This window comes from Coturnix japonica, chromosome 9 (assembly GCF_054131305.1).
Source record: "Coturnix japonica strain WE chromosome 9, WE-NBRP24, whole genome shotgun sequence".
In the NCBI taxonomy this organism is placed as follows: domain Eukaryota; kingdom Metazoa; phylum Chordata; class Aves; order Galliformes; family Phasianidae; genus Coturnix; species Coturnix japonica.
Genome location: NC_140671.1, coordinates 1,509,343 through 1,523,630, shown reverse-complemented (window position 1 = coordinate 1,523,630; position 14,288 = coordinate 1,509,343). Strand labels below are relative to the sequence as shown.

The 14,288-nt window shown below is 46.5% G+C and overlaps 1 protein-coding gene across 40 annotated transcripts in view; it reads left to right on the top strand.

The window, feature by feature from the left end:
• Nucleotides 1–14,288, top strand: part of FBRSL1 (fibrosin like 1) — a 385,537-nt gene that overhangs the window by 112,413 nt on the left and 258,836 nt on the right. The gene's annotated exons all lie outside the window — the stretch shown is intronic.

Sequence of the window (14,288 nt, the reverse complement as noted above, 5' to 3'; positions counted from 1 at the left end):
ATCCTTTCCCACCTGGTTGTTCAGCACCAGTGACTAATAAATTACAATTATTGAGGTATCAATTCATCATGTCTCGACAGCGGTGTTGCCTGTTCCACTGCATTGACCGAAGCCCTTTGCTAGCCAGCTAATGGACTGCGGTCCTACTCTTTCTTGTCCTGTAATGACGGGATCCCTTGTACCAATTTGAATCCTATTAGATAGCAATTAATTTCTGCCTACTCCAAACTGAGGCTGAGTCAAGTGCCACTCAGTGTTGGGCTTACACATGGGTGTATCTGAAGGGTAAAGTGCTGAGGGAGAATCCAGCCTGAGCAGTCTGTTAAATCTGCGCCTCATCCTCCCCACCTCCCCTGGCTGCAGTAATTAGCAAACCAAATTCTTTGCTTTGGGAGCACCAAAGCGAGCAAGTGGGGAGAAGAGCAGAGCTTCAGATGTTTGAAGAATGACTACCAGGAAGCGGAACAATTGTGGCAAACTGGGGTTGTGGGGGAGGGACGTTTGTGTTTAGATATCTCTGCCTTTTATTTTGCTACAGCGAGACATTGTGCTATGACAGGTGGGGTGCTGCTCTGCCTTACAGTGAGCAGTGCTGTGTGTGCAGGTCCTGCTGCTGGGCTCCTGCACGATCTGCTGGAGCTTGGCCTTGCTGTGCCCAGTGTGGGGCAGCAGGCAGGGTTAGCGCAGTGCTGGATCCATCCCTCATCCCTCTGTAAATATATAAATATTTAAATATCAGGGTGGCTGTGAAACAATAGTTTTGTTTTACAATTTAAGCTCGGATTTCAGAGAAGAAAGGACTTGCCTGCACTGTCACTGTGTGGTTTCTGCTGGATAGATCGATCCTCAGGGGCCAACTAGATTAATACTAGGAGGAGGTGGATTTAGAATTTGCCCTTCTCTGTGGTTTCTATAAAGTAAGGGATACTTCTGGGCTCTTTGTTGCTCCAGCAATTTCCTCTCTGTTGGATGATGACCCTTTCAGTAAGTGGTCATCCACATTAAATTTTTCTGTCTCAGAGCTTAAAAAACAGTTATTTTATTGACTATAGAATTCCCATACCGTTGCTTGACCTCACTGTTGGTTTTCATTGGAGACTACACAGAGATTTCAGCTAATGCCAAAAGAAGCCGTTCACCTTTTAAGCTTGCTTTTCCCTGGCTCATAATCTAAATCTGAGTGAAATGTAAAGTATTGCTTATCTCTTATCTCTGAAGCCTCTATGAGCTCTGGGCTGCGCATGCTCTGCCTGGCGTCTGCTGTGCTGCTTGGGAGCTTTGCAGGTGAGAACTTGGAGGCAAGACAGGCGTATGCTTTTACTTTGAAGGTGAAGGTGATACTCTGTTCGTGCCAGACACGTACATGTAGAACATGTTTTGTATGAGCGAGAAACTAATAGGTGTTGGTAGGGTGTTGTGTTTGCTCGCCCTTACAGGTCACTCCTTGCGAGCTGTACTTGAGTGCTAAAATGAGTTCAAGCCTCTAAAAGCAGAGCAGGGTTGGGTTCTTGAGAGCTAACTGGGGTGTGTGTCCAAACCTTGTTTTGAAATCAGAGCACTTTCCATGAGGAGAGGCGTCCATGTTAGTTACACTGCCAGAGTATTTTGTGTTTGCACAATTGCTGAAAAGTTACTGTCTTTCATTAACTTCTGTTTGCTGTCACTTACTATGTTATAAGCCTCCTTGGGCCTGTAAAGCCTTCAGAAATGAGAACGGATAGAAACTCAATATAAATCCAAACAAGAAAGAAGTACTATGTGTTATTTAGAATTTGCATTTGATGTCTCATGGAATATTTGCTCCCATTTTTGTTGGCCTTTCTCTGTGCTCTGGGGGCAGAGCATGGGAAACTAACGTGGGGTTGTGTGCAAAGTGAAGGGAGGGAGAAAATCTGGCCTCATCCAAAGGAATTAAGAAAGTTTCTGCTAAATGATGGCTTCAAAATTTAGTTTTCCAGACTGAAATGACTTTATAGCTGATCTTGAGGCAGTTGTTCCAAATGCCTCTTTAAAATTAAAGTCATTTTGCTCTCCTGTATAACAGAGCTGCTGTAAGTAGGTGGTAAAGGTGATGACCCCAAACAGGGCTTTCTCAAATGACTGGAAGTTGGTATTTGTGTGTAGTGTGTTGTGGCTCTGGGGTCTGTTCACTGGAAAGAAATGTTTCTTCCCAGATTTATGCTGGGTGAGACCCCCCCGCTGTCTGCACAGCACACAGCAATTCCTGGCTGCTCCCGGGGCTGCTGGGGGTGTGTGATCTGTGGCCCTTCCACATGTTGGGCTCTTCTGATTGAGTTTTTAATATGTATTAGATTTCCGCATAGGTGATCTTGTACAGCTTCTTCAAGGAAGAGAGGTTAAATTGCAAATGAAGTATATTGGACTTCAAAACATGAAGATAAATACATGATTAAGTAGAAGTTGAAATGAGTAGTTCCTGTAGATGTGTACTAGTGGGTTCAGAGGGTAATTTTTGTTAACCTTAATGTATTCCATTCTGTCTGTGCAGATCTAATTAGCTGTAGTGCCGCTGAAAGGAGTGGTGATCTGCCAGTTGTTCAGGCAAAGCACAGAAGGCAGAGGGAAACCACATCCCATGTTGTTCTGTTCTTTTCCCCCATTTCATCATTAAGTTTCATTCATCTAAGTCCTTTCTGCCTGCTGATGTCAGGTCCTGAAGGAGCACAAGTGCTTCATTCTGCGTGCTTCAGAAATGGGGGTGCTGGTAGGAAGGGTGAGCCTTCCAAATCCAAATTGGCTGCAAGGAAGTGCAGCCTGACTTTTCCCTTTTTTCCTTATGGCCTCTGCTGAGCTAATGGATAAGTGGTGCATGAAGAAAATACGTGATAGCTAAACTCGGTTTGTCTTCTTTCCCCTTCCCTCCCCCCCCCCGCCTTAATGTATCTTCAAAGGATGTGGCCATCTCCTTTTGTTCCTGTGCAACTTGACATGTCCAATTTCGCTCCTCACAGAAGTAATAGACTTTGCATAGATCCATTTGTGCTCTTTTAAGAGCCCTTGTTTGGAAAACACATCTTGTAGAAAGGCAATTTTTCAAGCACCCAGATTGCTGGGCTCTTCTACAGCAAAGCACATCTTCTGAACATCCTACATTATTCTAATGTTAATCACAACCATTTGCAAGTCAGCACAATTAAGGAGCTGTAACACAAAACGGGAATTAGGCCCAGTATCTTCATTTTTAAGCAGTCACAAACTGTCTTAAAAAGATAAACCAACAAATAACTTTGCTTTTGGTGTAGAGAGGAGAAACAGAAGTCATGTATGCTGCTTATTCAGTTACTAAACCTAACGCTGAGATTCACAATATTGCCCTGAAAATATATTATCCCTCAGCATTGCATTTTTATGCTTGCCCCGTGGGTCAGTAACTTTCAGCACCTTCCATTGCTGCAGTTATGATGGCTGCTTAAAAACCCTTTATTTTAGAGGAGGAAAATCTGGATTTTTCATCACATGACTCCAGGGGGTTGAATTTGAGCAAAATCTTCTGAATATCAGAAGACTGCCAACTCTCTTGAGTTAATGAGTGTGTTCTCCCATCACAATAGTTGCGCTTCATTTTGCATTATAATGTTGTCTAACAGCAAGTGGCACTTCTGGTTCCTTTGTAATTTTCAGGCAAAACGCTGTTTGCAAAATAAATGTGCTGAGAGTTTCCTAAAGCAAATGTCAGGAAACTGCATAGCTCGGTCCATTTTTGGTGGCGTGGAAATGGGTAGATTCCCTTTATAGTCGCCACACAGATGTGAGCCCTCACTTGTTTCTCCCTCCCTAAGCCTGAGCAGGCTGCAGCTGTGCTGTGCTCACTTATTGCTGTGTGGCAGAGAATGAAGCAAAACCTCTTCCAAGGATAGAATTTCTTGCTCAGAGAAACCTCGACAATTCAGGAGAAAGCATCATTAATGAACGTGCCTGTTCTCGCTTCTTCATGTGTGCTGTGAGCTTTATCTGCTCTGTGTGCACAACATATTTCCACGCCTTAGAGGAACCGCTGAGTGCAGCACAGATTATTGGTAATAACCAACCAGCACTGAATTCAACTTTTTACCCTGATTTCCTAGTTTTATGCAGAAAAGTTGAGGATTATTTTTGTATTGTTATGGATGGGAAAGCTGAAGGTGGGCTCATAGTGAACGCCAATGAATTGCAGGCATTCAACAGGCTAGGGAGGGTTAGAAACAGAGCCCAGCTCTGCGCTGTTCTGCTACCCTAATGGAGAGGATGCATCTCCTCGCTGCTATTGAAGCCTGCATTACAGTTTGGAGATAACTTTCAAGAGGGAAACCACGGGAGAGCAGTCAGCCACACAGCAGTATCTGAGTTTGTTCCTACACGTTGGCGATAACTGCTGGTAGTTAGATAGCACGGCAGGAAAACTGCGGGTAAACGTTGATTCATGGTTTTAAGGGTATCTGCTGTGGGGAGTGGAGGAGGTACTGAAGTTGTGCTGTGTGTAGGAAGAGATATTAAGGAGCCAACTTGTCAGGGTGTAAATTCCTGCCGGAATGCAAAGAACACCCCAAGTGGAGGCTCGTGTTATGGTTCAGTTCCCATGATGCGTTGGTGGGACAGCAGAGATGATGCAAACCTAGCACTAAGGTTGTATGATGGAGAGGAACTAGAAAGGAAACCACAAGGGCTGCTCTTGCTGCAGATGAGAGCAGTAACAGCAGTGAAGATTGAAGAAGGTCTCAGCCATAGGTGTGCAGGGGGCTCTGTCTGCAGGTCATGGCACTGGACGTGCCATGCTGGTGATAAAGCTGATCCAAAACGCGAGTTGTGTTAAAAATTTGCATGTAATCTACAAAACTTTCTTGGGACAGAACTTGCAGAAAGAAAGGGGAACCGGTGTATGAAACAAAACAGCAAAGCCCCAAACACAAAACTAGCAGCTGTCAATAAACAGTGCACTTATATTTTAGACTATGCTGTGTTGCAGGGTGCAACTGTCTGCCATTGGCATGCAGTTACTTCATAATATCTGTTGGTGACTTAAGTAAATATTTATGGTGCAAGCCACAAGCCGACCAAGCCAGTCAGGCATCGTCTGGAAGAGCTGAAAATACGACAGCATGAGTAAGTGCCATTTGTGAGTATCAAAGAGCTATAATAATGTGGATAGCATTACATTAGAAAACCAAGGTGGGAGGATTACATGAAAGCAAAACACACAGACAGGCCCCAAGGGGAGACCATCCACCACAAAGGATAATTTCCTACGGGATTCAGACCCAAGAGCACATTCCTCTGAGACTGCTTTAAAGCATCCAGGCAAGACATCTAAAGAGAGAGAAAAATTCATAATGCTTTTTCAGAACAACTGTGTAGCTGGAGCTGATGCAGCTCTGCCTGGTCTGCAGCTCTATCTGGACTCCTACATGTTTTCCTCCCTGTGATCTCTTTCTCAGCTTAAGAAGTCTCTCTTTTTTTTTTTCTCCTCCTGGGAGAGAAGGAGAGAAATGTCTTTTATATGTGCTTTGGTTTTGCCATGTGGCGATGCTGCAGTCAGATCCAGGCTGCTCCCTGGGAATTGCTTGGACCAGGCAGGACAGCATGGCTGTGTTATCACAGAAGACTTTTGCAATGGTGCTTGCTGCTTAATTCTGGTGGTTGATAGAACCAAATGCAAAACCAATATTTTGGTCTTCCTTTTTCCTTCTCTCTTCCCCCCTCCCTGCCAAGTTAGCTGTCTTGGATAGGTGTTGATTACAGCCCTTTCCCCCAGACACCCTTCGGAGCAACTGAATCCAGCACAGAGCTGTGTATGTGTCTGTACATGCAGTGCATGAGTATGTGAGCACACATGGCCTTGGACGTGGCAGGTTCAGACTCCTGGTAGAGCTATAGTGCTGCTTCGCCCTTAGTGTCTACATATGGCAGGAAAGGAAGGATCTTCTCCATTTCCCCCTTGTTTGACAGTGGAAATGCAGTGGGAAGATGAAATGTGGAGGTGTTGTGTGGGCTATGAGTGGGCATAGACAGGTGTGCATGCAGCACGTGGATTTGGTAGGACACGGCATGGTTTGTGTGCATGGGTTTCTGCACAGAGAAAAGCTGCACTGCAGCCTGCCAGCACAGCCTCCAGCCTCCGGGAACACAAAGGCCTTGGTCATAGGGAATGTGTTGTGCAGGGAGAACCAGTGCTAAAAAAAAAAAGAAGGAAGTCTGGTCCCTGTGTGTGACAGTAAAATATTCAGAGAAATGTGCACTCATTATGCAGCAGGCATCCTGAAACAAGGCACTGGCACCTTTATAATACAGAAAGTGAAGCAAGATGTTTGGAGGAGACAGATAGACAGCTGGTTTGTGCCCAGCTCGTGCTTGTACGTAATCCATCACTGCCAGCCCTGCATGCTGGCAGCAGCTCGTGGTGCTGCCTTCCTGGCACTGCCCAGCAGCAGCTGGGGGCTGCATGGGGCTGAGTGGGGCTGGGGAGGCACTGTGCAGTTAGTGCAGCCCTGCAGGAGGAGGAAGAAGGGTGTATTTCTCTGGCAGTGAGTTGGCAGCAGTGTGCTGGGAAACCTGTGCTGGCAGAGAGGTGGAAGCTGGAAGGGTGTCTTGGGGCAGGATGTTGTGTTAGAAGCTGTGTTAGAAGCTCTTCTCAGAACTGTCAGCCGGTTCTTGCAGCAAGTCTGTGTGCTGGTTTGTGGAGAGGGGGCATTTTTGTTCTGGTTTTAATTGCAGAAGCCTACAGTGCAATAAAAGTCCCCTTCTGACAGTAGTGATGATGTTGGCAGGTCCTGCTGCCTCCTGGTAGGGATGGCAGAGCAGTTTCTGGGGCCGTGCATTCTGCATGATAACACACAGCTTTTGTCACGAGTCGCTGTAGTTTCCATGAGGCCACAGCTGAAGAATGGCAGGTCGATATTCAGTCCACTGCTGTGTGGGTGCACCTGAATGTGGCTCTGAGGGTTCTCAGGGTGGGTTTTATTTTCATGCAGGCCGTCATGCACTGCGCTTCAGAGTGTGCTGAGGTGGGTAGAACAGTGCCTGTTGATTTAGTGGGTTTGGAATCAGGCCAAGCATCACTTCACTGCGGATTTCATGTATTTTCCTTAAAATCACAGCTCTTGCAATGTCTTCTCAGGGTTGCTAACAGCCAACAGGGAAATATCCCCTTTTCCCCATATTCTTTAATGATTCACAAGCTAATGCTGATCTGGGGCTTTAAACAGGATGGGTTTGGTCGCGTGGTGCTAACTTCACTTATCTTGTATCAAAAGATATGGCTTTTGTAAAATATTAGCGAGGATGTTACAAAATCGTGTAATTAAAACCCCATTACAAGCCCTGAAGGCAAAGCAGAGAAGCACAGCAAGGGCTGTGTGATTCTGTGACCTAATCTCACCTCCTTGGCTTTTAGGTCCTGACTTAACTCAGTGCACACACTGCTCTGCAGGGTTCCCCTGCCTTGCAGGTGGGTGAAGTGCCCAGGGGAATCCTGTGTGCTCTGGCCAAGCTGTGTTGACTTCAGTGCAACTACTGAAGAATTTGGGGCACACTTGTCTCCAAAGCTGCCATCTCTGAGATGTGGAGGTTGATTTTGTTTTTCTCCCATTCTCCTTCCTAATGTGCCATTACACAAACGTTACACAACCCTGGTCAGCATCAGTGATTTTTGTGCGTGTTATTTAAGCGTGTTTATGGCAGCTTGTCCTGGTCTGGGAGGAAGGTTGGTAACAACAAATCCTGGTAAAAACTTGACGTAAACAAGCAATTCTGTAAGAAGTCTTGCTCAAAAGACACAGTAAAAAAAAAAAAAGAAAGAAAGGAAAGGCCCCAGTACAGTGTCTTTTCCTTTGGCAGTAATTGTTTTGCTCTTTGTATTATCTTACACAACACAACCACACCACCCGCTGCTATGGCTTTTGAAAATAACAGAACTGTGCATCCATGAGCCAAGAGGAACCAGGATGATTCCAAACGGTACAACTTGCAGAGGAAATGACTTGTTCTGGTGGGCTGCGTGATTCTAAATGAGCTCCTCAGGGCCTGCAGCGTGTTGGGCTCAAGCTGCTTGAGATGGCTGGTACCAGTGGGTGTCCCCAGGATGCTGGGATGAGTGATGTGGCTGCTGGGTGCTGGGGTTGGCCTGCAGGACAATGCTCTGCTAGATACAGGTGTGGGATGTCAGGAGGGAACATGGGGACAGCTCTGTCAGCACCTGGCCTCACCCTGAGCTGTGCTGCTTGGCCAGCAGTTACAAGGACCAACATCTCCATGTGTGCAAACAGAGTTAGGGCAAAGCCTCAGTGCTTGGGCTCCCCAGTGTCTGACTCAAGGGCAGACGTGTGAGTGAGCTGGTTAAGACATCTTTTGCATTATTGTTATTTTAGCACTTACGAGCACCTCGGTTCCCAGGGCTTTGGCTGGAAACCTCTCCCACACACACTGAGCACACTTCCTCCCTCCTTCTCACTTTGTGACACCACAGCATCACCTCCACGTCTGAGCACTGGTTGATGCCAGCAGCCCCGCTTTGCTGCAGCTGGGCTCCCCTCGGGGTGGGCTGCTGATGCCCTCACAGGGGATGTGCTGTAACCCAGCCTAATGGATGTTAGCGAGTCGCTGGGACTGAAAATAAGAAGTCAAGAAGCAACACAGGGGAGATACGCTGCTTGTGCTTCGTGGATCTTTTTTAACAGAAAAAAAAAAATAAAGGGGAAAAATAAAGTTACATCAGCTCTGCTGCAGGCATGAATTAAAGATGAGAACTTAATAAAAGTCGGTGGAGGGTTAGGCGACGTCTCTATTTTTAAGCAGACAGCACCACCTCTGCTCCGGCGCTGGAGCTGGCGGTGTGTGCGCCGTGCGGGATGCAGTGCCCTCTGCCGGAACGCGGCGCTGCGGGGCTGGGCTGAGTTGTACGTCGGGTTAAGCTGAGTTGCACGCGGGGCTGAGCGTGCTCCCAAAGAACAACGTGTGTTTGCGGTGTTGGTACATGGAAGGTAAGGATCTGAGTGTGAGCTGGGTGCGTGTCGTGTTTGGCGTGGAAAGAAGTGGTAGCAGAAGGAGGGGGTGGGAAGGAGCCTGCAGGAATTGGGATTTACTGGTTGGTGTGAGGTTGCACTCAAAGTGCAAGTGGGAAAACTTCTAACAGAGCATTAAAATCCAAGTAAATGCATCAGTTCAAGTGTGCACAGCTTCAGCTGTGTGCTTATCTGCTCCGTGCATCTTCAGCAATCTCAGCAACAAGGGCTGCTTGCCTAATTAAAATAACATGTCTGTACATCTGGAGCAAAAAGGAGTTTGATGCGCCTTCTTGGCTGTCGTCGCAAATGAGGGCTTTAAAGGCCAAATAGGCAGATAGAAGAGTTGTGGAAGTCAGAGCAAATAGATAACTGGACTCAAGAAGTGCAGTCGGTGCCATGTGCTGTGTGACCCCCATGGGAGCAGGAGGCGCTGATGCTGTGTAGTAGCAAGGAATGCTATCAATGAATCCTGAAGAAGAAGCTGGCAGGACAGGAGGGAAGTAATCCTTGTGACTGTGAAATAAGCCTGAAATCCCAAAGGAGCCATCGAGCTGGTGGCTTGGGCTTTGCAATGCTGGCACTGCTCGGCTTGGGCAGGCACTTTTTCCTCTAATTGTCCTCGAGATCCCTTTGCTTATTCTGCTTGTGCTCATGGGTGGGAAGGCAGTTTTAGTTAAGGTGGAACAAATATTTGTTCTCTTTGAGCCTTTGCCACAGCTGCTGCTTTGCAGGAAGGCGATGGTTTCAGTTAGAAGCGCGACCTGCAAACGTGGTGCTTTTATGACTTGCACCTCCTGGGCTGTGGTTTGGGTTGGAATGAATCTAAAAAATCTCGGAGGTGAAGTTCACCAAAAGTGGTAGGTTTTGGCTGTCTAAATTCATGAATTATTCATGGATTTCTGCCAGTGCTGTGAAATTACCACCCAACCTTTCCTGCCCTGCTCTCTGAGCAGATTTCTTAGTAAATCTGGCTGTCATTTCAGGAGTGCAGCAATCCTTGGAGCTGCCTGCAGATGTGATTTTGAGCAAACTGCAGAGCTCAATCACATCCCCTGCAATTTCTGTGAATTTAGATGCAGGTTTTGGGTGCCTAATTCAAATAATCTGTTGAACTGACAGGGATGTCCCTACCTGCTCCTATTTACAGCTGGAAATAGTAGGTCTGCATGCTGGGGTGCTGTGTGTGCTGCAGAGAGCAGAACAGCAGCCAAGCTGGAGCTGCTGGTGTGGGCAGCACTTCTGCTGGCAGCGCCGGCACCCAGGTGGAGGTTGGCACCCCGTGATCAGAACACACAATCTGAAGGTTTTTAATGAATGGATTTGGTTCCTGCAGACTTCTCATCTGGAAAAGCAGCACATTGCTTTCTTAACACCTCGGTGAAAGGGGATACATTTCAGGGGATTGAGCCATTAGCTCCGAGGACGTGGTTAGTTGACAAATCAAAGGAAACCCAGCTGAGAGAGCTGACTTGCAATCTCAGCACGGCTCTGAAACGTGAAGCGAGATCTGTAAAATGACTCCTCTTGTTAATTTACCTCATTAGCAAGACGGGGGGCTGTCCGTGATGCAGAGTTCCTTTCTGTCGTTCCCTTCGTTGGTAATTTCTAAATAGAAGAAACGAGGCTCCCTCCGTACAGTTTTCAAAGGCAGCAGTCCCAATTGTATTTCTTGTCTCTGCGTGGAAGAACAGCCTCATGTCCCATTGGGTGGGAGGTAACAGATCACAATGCAACACACGGTTGCTCTTTTAGCAGCGTTTCGATGCAGAGTTCCCTTGTTCCATGTTCCATACCTTAGCGACAGCCATAGATGGATGGGAAGTAGGTCTTGCACAGAATCTCTCTTGATGTGAGTGTGATATGATTTTAAACAGCTGTTTTATTGACCCAAGCGAGCAAGACTTGTCATTTTTCAATAGAGCAATGAGAACGTGGCTATTTAGGGATCCTGCGGATGGCGAACATTCCTGTGCGCTGCCAAGTCTGCTGGGCCATGGCAGCCGTGGCAGCAGCGCTGAGTTTCCGCAGTCGTGTGCTGTGTTTTCAGCATACGCTTTTGTTTTCCCATGGCTCCTGTTCTCTCAGTGCTCAGGAGTTGGCTGTGCTGTGTTCTGCACACAGAGGGCTCAGGCTGCCCCATGGGATGCTGTCAGTGGCTGATGCCAAACATGAGTCCCAGGTTACTACGGCACCGAGCTCCAGAAAAAAAATCACTTTCTACCACTGTCATAAGTTTTAATTAAAACGTGAGCGTAATGATTTTGGGATTGAATCCAATTTTGTGTGCTGTTTAAATGGAGAAATACAATTATTTCCATCAGGCTTTTAGTTTGAGGTTTGTAACTACTGGATCGTTGCCTTTCTCATCCGTTTTTGAGTTTTAAAATGGCTTATGAACTTTAGTGAAATCATCTAGCAGTGGATTTCATGCGGAATAGTTAATAAACAAAAGGCAGAGCCTTGGAGTGAAATGAGCAGCCTGGTTTGCATCTCAAGCAGCGCAGATTTAAATACAAGGCAGGGTTTTGCATAGCAGCGTTTGTTCTGCGTGTCAGCGGTGCTTTTCGAGCCACCTCCAATATCCCTCGTTTTTCACAGGGATATCTATGGCAGCAAGGAGGATTTTCAGGGGCTGATTTGAGGTACATAATTGGAGCACTAAGACTGCACACACAAAGTGTCACTTAATGGATGAGGCTCATTTAATTGTAGGCTGCTCAGAAATAACCCAAGAAACACTTCACTGGTAGCTAATGCAGAGGTGTAATTAGACTTCTACGTAAGTGTAATTAGGCTGATTGCATAGAAAGAAAGAGAGTTCAGAAGGTTTTTAAATGTGTGTGGAGTCATTTTCTCAACTGTCTTTTCTCTCAGCTTCTGCTGTATCTGTGTTGAACTCAGATAAATGAAATGAGTGCGTTGTTCTGCGGCTGCTGCTCAGCTGGAGCTGCCTCCAGACCTTCTTCATCAAGGTTGGTGGGGAGGAATACAGAAACACTGTCCTGCAATGCTGCTGCAGGCTGCTCTGGGCACTCGCCTTGTGTGAGGTGTGTTGATGAGAAGTTGCTCAGTCCAGCCCAGATTTGGACTCCGATGGGTGTTTGAACCAGAACCAGAAGCACCATTGCTATTGCAGGGCAGGGCTCTGGCAGCAGGGCCAGCACAGGGCTTTGTGCTCTGCAGCTGCGGTGCTGTTAATGAAGTAAGTCTTCTCAGCCTAATGAGATAACTCATTGTGTGGTGTAATGGTAGCTGCGCACCGCCTTGTTTTTCCCCATCCACCCTCCACTGGGTAAAAAAAGGATATTTTTCTTTTCATTGGGAAATAGCGGGTGTTTGATCCTCACCAACCCTCCTCATTGCAGAGGCTCTGGGTGCACTGTGTGAAGGAGCTGCATGGTGAGCCAGGAGGAGCCCTGAAGTGCAGCTTCCTCAGCCCCGAGCAGAACAGAGCTGGGTTCCTGCAGCACGAGGATTGGAGCTTCTTGGGAGAGCAACAAATCTGTTTTGTTGCAGCTTCTGAGATTTCCAAGTTTGTTTTGGTTCAGTGTCGCAACAAGAGGAAAAACTTTTGAATGTTGTTTGCAACGTAAGCATGTGTTGAAACACCTCATTTTGGGCAGCACCAGTGAGGCTCAGCCAAGCAGCTTTTAGAGCTTGAAATGGCTGAAGACAGCTTTCTGCAGGGAGAGAAGAGCGTGTGTGAGCACAAATTGCGTTTTATTTGCCTTGCCTTTTACTTTGGTGTAACTCTTGCCATCAGGGAAAATAATGTTCTCGCTTTGTTGGCAACAAATCACCACCGAGCAGCCACCTCCTGAAAGAGTTTGCTCCCTATTGCTCTGCAGGGCGCATTTATTGCATGCTTTGAGCCTGGTTTTGTGCAAGCCCTGGGCTGGCACTGCTACAGACAAGCACTCCTGCCCCTTTCCAGCTGGCTTTCTGCCTGCTGCTCCCGTACAGCTGGACAAGTGTGTGTGTTAGGATGGCAGTGAGCTGCGTTTATTGTAGTGCTTTTTATTTTGGCCAGGCTGGTTCTCTCCCTACCAGCTCCCTGGATGGGGCTGTGAGCAACCTGGTCCAGAGGGAGGTGTCCCTGCCTGTAGAAGGGGGTTGGAACTTAAGTCATCTTAACAGGTCTCTTCCAACCTAAACCATTCTGTCATTCTATGAGATGCTGTCACCTTTCTTAGAATGATTGTGGACTTCTAACATGAGCCTGTGGCTGCTGGCAAGATTTGGGTAATTGGTAGAGAGGTGTCCAAGCAATATATTAGAAAGCAGTTTTCTAATCTGTGCCAAGTGAATTAAAAGAGTGGGCAGAGTATAGGAGGAGTAAGAGTTGATATTTCCATGTCTGAGTAAAGCCAAAGTCCGCACAAGTTCAAGAGCAACGATCATAAGGATTAACATCGTGCTGACATTGGTGCTACTGTAGTTTGAATACACGATCAGACCCAAGATAGTGTTTTGTGGTAGAACTGAACAAAGTTCTGGATACTTCACATTTGCTAATTGTTTTCAACTGTGGAGAGACCACAAAGTAACTGGGATACTGTGGATCAAGTGGGTTAATATTACACCAGTAGCGATAAGATACGGGGCTGAAAAGTCTCCGAGTCTTTACCTTCCTTATCTCTTATCACTCTTCTTAATAGTTATAGTTTTAAATTAAATAACCTCTCATATCATAAAATAATTTACAGTTTATTGGTGCACGATACAATTTTGCTTCCTATTTGTTGTCATTTATCGAGCTTTGCAAAACGTCAAAGGTCAGTCGTTTATTTTGTCCCCTGTAGCACGAGGCTTTTTAGATCTCAAGTAAGAACATTGCCCCTTAAAAGAGGTTGATTTTTGCCTTCCTGATCAGAATTTATAAGAGAATAAGCTACAGCAGAGGACTTCAGGTCTCACAGGAGGAATGAGAAAGCAGAAGCAAGTTGTGCAGAGTCCGGCTCCTTTCCCTGCTGCTTTAAGAGCTCGCTCCTTACCTCTGCTTCCTCCTCTACTAAAGGGGAAGAAGACTCAGCCATGTGCTTTCCTTCTATCTCCTAGTTAAACATTTTTAAAGATCTAGGGGTTGGCAAGAACTGCCTGTTAATGATTAACCCATCCCAGCAACTGTCCTGTACTGCAGCTTTCACTTACCCGGTTTTTATACATTTTCCTTTCTTGGCTTTGATCGTTGCTTGGTTTTGTACCAAAGCACAAAGCGTGCGGTGCAGCAGGAAGCACAGGGCTGTGTTACCCAGAGGAAGGTGTATGTGGCTGTGCAGGTGGGCTGAGGAC